Below are 6,000 nucleotides of genomic sequence, written 5' to 3'. Positions count from 1 at the left end.
GATAAACTCACATCCCACTAAAATGGTTCAAGGCCACAGACAAAGGATTGTGAAAACAATACAAGAAAAGTGATTAATTATGTATAGAGTGTCCTCAGTAGGTTTAATGGCAAATTTTCATCAGAAACCACAGAGGCCAGAAAGCAGTGGGATATCTACTGAAAGTGCTAAAAGACAACCCTGTGCACAAGAATTCTGTATCTATCCAGGATGTCCTTCAGCGATGGAAGAAGACATTAAGACATTCCCAGGTAAACAAAATCTGAGAGAATCCATTGCTATCACCAGCCCTACAAGAAACCCTAAGTCCTGGGGCACCTGGGTGGATCATTCCATTTCATATCTGACTCTTGATTTTGGCTTAGGTCACAATCTCATGGTTTGTGAGTTCAAGCCCTGTATCGGGCTCCACATTGATAGTGTGGAGCCTGCTTAGGATTCTTTCTCTCTCTTTGCCCCTCCCCTGCTAATGTGTTATCTCTTTCTCAAAATAAATAATAAACTTACAAAAAAAAGAAATCCTGAGTCCTTCCATCTAAAATGCAAAGGCATTTATTTCTACATGAAGAAATAGTTACATAGGTAAATATAAAAAAGTACAAATGTATAAGTGTATAAGCACATAAACTATATATAGCCTAAGTATATAAACAATAGACTTTCTTCTAATTTAAAACTATGAAGTTAATATTATACATATATATAAATTGCATATATTATAAATACAGAAAATGTAAATATATATGTTAATGAGCACAGACTGTATAAAGAGGTAATTTGAGTGAAAATAATGGCAAAAAGAGAGGACATCAATTAGATATATTAAGAGTCAAGTCTCTAGGGGTGCCTGGGTGTTCAGACAGATGAGCGTCTGGCTCTTGATTTCAGCTCAAGTCATGATCTCAGCGTCAGGGGATCAAGCCCAGAGTCCACAATCAGTGCAGAACCTGCTTGAGACTCTCTCTCTCTCTCTCTCTCTCTCTCTGCTCCACTCCCCCCCTCATGCTCTCTCTCCCTCTAAAATAAGCAAGTGAAAAAAAATTTTAAAGGGGTCAAATGTCTGTATGCCATTGAAATTAATCTGGTATGAATCCAATTAGAATGTTGGAAATTAAGACATTAGTTGTAATCTCCAGTGAAACTACTAAGTACTCCCTGAATATATAGTAAAAGAAACAACATGGGAATTTAGTTGGTACACTAGAAAATAACACAGAAGAAAGCAGGAATGGAGGAATATTAAAACAAGAAGATATAACATATACAGAAATAATGAAAAAACAATAGATTTCGATGCTACCTGATGAGTACTTAAGGGCACATGGAGTTTACATCCAATTAAGAGGCAGATATTGACAGAATGGGTAGAAAACAACAATCTCTCTCTATGCCATCTACAGGAGAGTCATGCTTTAAACCTAAGACACAAAGGCATTGAAAGTAAAAAGGATGGAAAATATATACCAAGCAAATAGTAATCAAGAGAACTAGACTGGCTTTGTGAAGACAAATAAGCTTTATGACAGTTTTTTTCTAGAGACAAAGAAGGACATGGTACAGTGACAAAGTGTCCATCCTTCAAAGAGATCATTGTAAACATTTTGCACTCAACAGGAGAGTGCCAAAGTACATGGAACTGACAATTAAAAGGAGAAACTGATCTCTCAACAATAAAACTAGGAGACTTCAATATTACACTTCTAATAGTGAAGAAAACCTGTTAATTCTGGTGCTGCTCATGAATGGACTGTGGGGTGGGCAGAGAAGGGGCTGGGACCTATATTTTATGGTTCAGGGCATCGACATTTAGAGAGATTAAGTGGCTCACTCAGAATCACAGCACTGATGACTTATGGTTCAGAGGCAGGGGATACAGACAATTCCCTGAGGACAGAGATCTCTGATCACCTGGATAGGAGATCATGCCCTGCATACTGAAACCAAGCCCTTTCCTCACTCCCTGGCCCACATCCTTTGGCCGCAAGGTTGCTGCAGGGAGACAGCTGGCTCCCTAAGGAGGTGCTGGCCCAAGAGAATGGCCCAAAACCCAACCCAACTCCTGCCTCTCTATTTCAATCCCTGACCCAGAAAACAATGCCTTTTCCCCCTGATGGATGGGGCCTGGGGAGGTGTGAGAATGAAAAACACATCCCCATCTCCCCATCCCGTGCCCCCCAGTACTTGATGCTACTAGCTGCCTTGCTGGTGGCCAGGTGACCACCCTGAATGACCACTGGTCTGTTTGACTCCCAAATGTCTCAGAACCCAGAACATTCCAAACCAACTGTCCACAGGACAGTTGCCCAGTGAATTAGCGTCATCTTCAACTGACCAAACCTGGGTGATGAGCAGTTGATTGTAGTTAGGAAAGGGGTCTGCTAGGTTGGTGCTCTGGAAGATGAAGTCTAGAGGCCCCGGTGTCTCCCTGATGAACAATCTGACCCACCATCTGAGCAGCCTGGATAAAGGCATGGCTAGGACCGGGCAGGGGCTCCCTGCCTCTGAGTGTACACCTTCCCTGCTCCTTTCATCCTCACCAACATCCAGTCTCCACTGTACAAACTACCCTTACTCCTCTTGAATCTACTTACTGATTTTATACCCACACTACCTTCTTCAATGGAGTAGTCATTCATTGGGGTGTTATTTGTGGCTCGACCCTGTTGTTTGGAAAGATGTCCATCTTGATGCTGCTGAAGCACTGCTGGGGAAAGCCAGTAGATTGTCTTGAGCACAGATGCCTTTCTTGTGAGTCCTGTGTTTGAATCACTTAGGATCCTCTCTTTTTGTAATCTGAGCCATGATCCTAGAAAATACACTAAAAAGGGAGAGAACTGTTAATATGCACCTGGAATATTCATGCATCCCTAGGTCACACTCCCATTCTCCTTGTTCACCAGTGTCTGGGGAGCCAGCTGAGTCTGAGCTGGGCTTAGAAGAGGGGTATTGCGATGTGGTATGCACTTACCACCCCCAGCAGACTTGTGCCTAGGGACCTGACATTAGATGAGACCATGTAGAAAGGACAATACAGAGGACAGTGACAGAGAGCCTGGGAGCTGGTGCCTGATAACCTGTATCAGATCATACTAGAAACCACACATACTTGGGAAAGTTACCTAACCCCTCTGACCTCAGTTCCCTGTTCTGTGATATGGGACCTACTTACTAGTATTATAAAGCTTACTATAAGAAAATCCAAATAATGCCTAAGGAAAATTATTGGGACCTCCTAAGTGCTCCATATGTGACCCGATATTACATGCCTGGAAGAACAAGCAAGCAATGTAGGAGTGGTTGCCTGCAGAGAGGAAACCTGGATGGCCACAGGGCAAGGGTGGGTGGAAGGTAACCTTTCCGCCTTAATGTGGGCATGAGGCTTTCCTGATCATGGAGAATATCTGCCATCATCTCCTGTGATCCCCATCAGACTCCATGGAATGCACAGGGCAGGGCATTAACCCATATTTTGTAGTTCATGACACTGAAATTCAGAGATTTTAAGCAACTAGAGTGAAGAAGCTGATGACAGGACAGTCTGGGACAGGAATGTAGTTGGTTTCTAGGGACAGAGATCCCGGAGCCCCCAGAGTTCTCTAGCTCCTGTTTTCCCTCTGATCCCCAAACTCTCCTGCCGTGAAATTCCAAAGGGAGCACATGCCTGCCTCAGCCTCCACCCATAGGTTTCGATCCCTGACCCAAAAGCAACGTCGCTTTCCGAAAAGGAAGTCCCTTGAAGGGTCAGGGTGTCCCCTCTATGACTCTCCTCCTGCAGCATCTTCACACATCAGCTGTCCAATGTGAGCTCCTGGGCATCTGACTAGTGGTCTACATGCCCCCATGCAGCTCAGAACGTGGGCATTTCCAAGCCCACTACCCACATGACAGCTCTCTAGTGAATGAGCTTGGTCTTCAACAACCAACCCTGGATGAACAGCACTGTTTAATGAGGGCATGACTTGCTGGGCTGGTGTTTGGTGCTTTAATGGATGAAGCTGGCATGTCCCCCACTGCCTGCTGACCACTAATGTGAGCAACTGTCAGAGCAGCCTGGCTGAGGGAGGGCAGGGGCTGCACTGGCTCTGAGTGTGCAACTTTCTTACTTCCCTATGTGACAAAATCTCTCCAGACCCCTTGTCCTTCTCTGGCCCTGGCAGTGGAAGGGGACAGAGTCCCATGTCCTCTTAAAGGGTCCCCTCCATAGCCACAGCCTGTGACACCCACCCCAAGGCTCTCCCTGAGAGTCACTCAGATTCTCCTTCCCTCTGTCATCAAATATTTTTTCCACCAACCCGATGGCACTGTCCCTTCTCACCACCCCTGGGGCAACACGCAAAGTGCCACTGACCCTGTCCACATCCATCCATTGGAACCCCACTGTGAGATCTCAATTTGCTTCCCAAATCTCCAGATTTATGCTGTATGGTTTTGGATTTTGACATCTACATCCAGGAGAGTTGACCTGTGTGCCCCCCTTTCCTGTCATGCCTACTGCTGGGGTGGCATCAATTTTCTTCTGATCCAATGAAAGCAATGTGGGCATATTCCCTCTGTATCTGTTCTCTGGAAGTGTGTGTATTTCTGTGTCTGGATGGAAATTTCTCTGGAAGAGACAGGCATTTCCATCTTCAATGTTTGTTTGAAATTAAAGGAAGCCACCTGGGCTTGAAGTGTGCTTCATGTGAAAATTTATTTCTTATATTGCCTTTTTTTTAATGGCTGCTTTATCTATTGTATGTATAGTGCACACATCTTAAGTACAGCTTTATGGTTTCTTATAAACATATCTGCTGCGAATCCTAGTTCCACATACAGAATGGCTCTAGCACCCTGGCAGCCTCCTGTAGAAGGAGATAAAAATAATTGCTAACTTATTAGGTTAAGGAATGAAATCAGTTACCATGTATTTCCCAAGCATGATGATTATACATAATTAGGGCACAAAAGAGTGTGGTGGCACCCTGGGAAGGTAGTGGAACAAACTGGAGAGCTGGGAGGATCCAATTTCCACTGTGCAGGCATGGGGGCAGGGCAAAGAAGCTGGAAGACGCTTCTCAGAAGCATTTGTCTGAATCCCCTTACTTGGCAATGAGAAAGAATGAAATCTAGCCATTTGTAGCAACGTGGATGGAACTGGAGGGTATTATGTTGAGTGAAATAAGTCAGGCAGAGAAAGACAGATACCATATGTTTTCACTCATATGTGGATACTGATAAACTTAATAGAGAACCATGGGGGGAGTGGAAGGGGGGGAAAAAGTTACAGAGAGGGAGGAAGGCAAACCATAAGAGACTCTTAAATACTGAGAACAAACTGAGGGTGGATGGGGGGGGGGTGGGGGAGAGGGGAAAGTGGGTGATGGGCAGGGAGGAGGGCACCTGTTGGGATGAGCACTGGGTGTTGTATGGAAAGCATTTTGACAATAAATTATATTTAATATAAAGAAAAGAAAAAATAAAAAAAAAAACTAAAAATCTATTTTAAAAAAAGAGAGAGAAGCATTTGTCTTTCACAGAGGGAAAATCACCGCTACAGAGTGTGGTGCCCACGGTAATTCAGCTTCTGCTACCTATGCATCATGTGCTTTTGTGTGTTTTATTTTACATAAAAATGACTTCAAGATAAAGCAGGCAAAAGATACATTTTTCTTGATGTAAAATCCTCAAGAATTAACTATAAAACATATCTCTGCAACTAAGGCAGAATCTATACAATTCACATGCTCAGAGGCTGGCACTGAGTTAGCGGGTAGCCCTTCGTCCATGACCTCCTGTCTTCTTTTTAAGCTTCTAGACACTTAGGTGCTCTGAGACCCCAGCTGACACTTGCTTAGTGCTTCCTTCACAGGTGTCAAAGCAGCAGCAAACATGGGTACCCTATTCCCTGCAGAAGCACAGAGGTGGAGGGAGAAGGGGTGCTTGGGGTGGGTGTGTGGGACCCCAAAGATTCCTCCAGTCTTGGAAGGTGACCTTGGGCCCAGACACCGCCAGGGGCCTGTT

The 6,000-nt window shown here is 44.4% G+C and overlaps 1 protein-coding gene across 1 annotated transcript in view; it reads right to left on the bottom strand.

The window, feature by feature from the left end:
* Window positions 1–536: 536 nt before the first annotated feature.
* Window positions 537–6,000, bottom strand: part of LOC123588145 (proline dehydrogenase 1, mitochondrial) — a 74,590-nt gene continuing 69,126 nt past the window's right edge. The window contains exon 17 of the transcript XR_006707729.1: window positions 537–2,818. The gene's annotated coding sequence lies outside the window, so the exon portion shown is untranslated. The remainder of the gene's footprint in view (window positions 2,819–6,000) is intronic.

This window comes from Leopardus geoffroyi, chromosome D3 (genome assembly GCF_018350155.1).
Source record: "Leopardus geoffroyi isolate Oge1 chromosome D3, O.geoffroyi_Oge1_pat1.0, whole genome shotgun sequence".
Classification (NCBI taxonomy): domain Eukaryota; kingdom Metazoa; phylum Chordata; class Mammalia; order Carnivora; family Felidae; genus Leopardus; species Leopardus geoffroyi.
The sequence above is the reverse complement of the archived record's forward strand: the minus strand, read 5'-3'. Positions and strand labels throughout refer to the sequence as shown.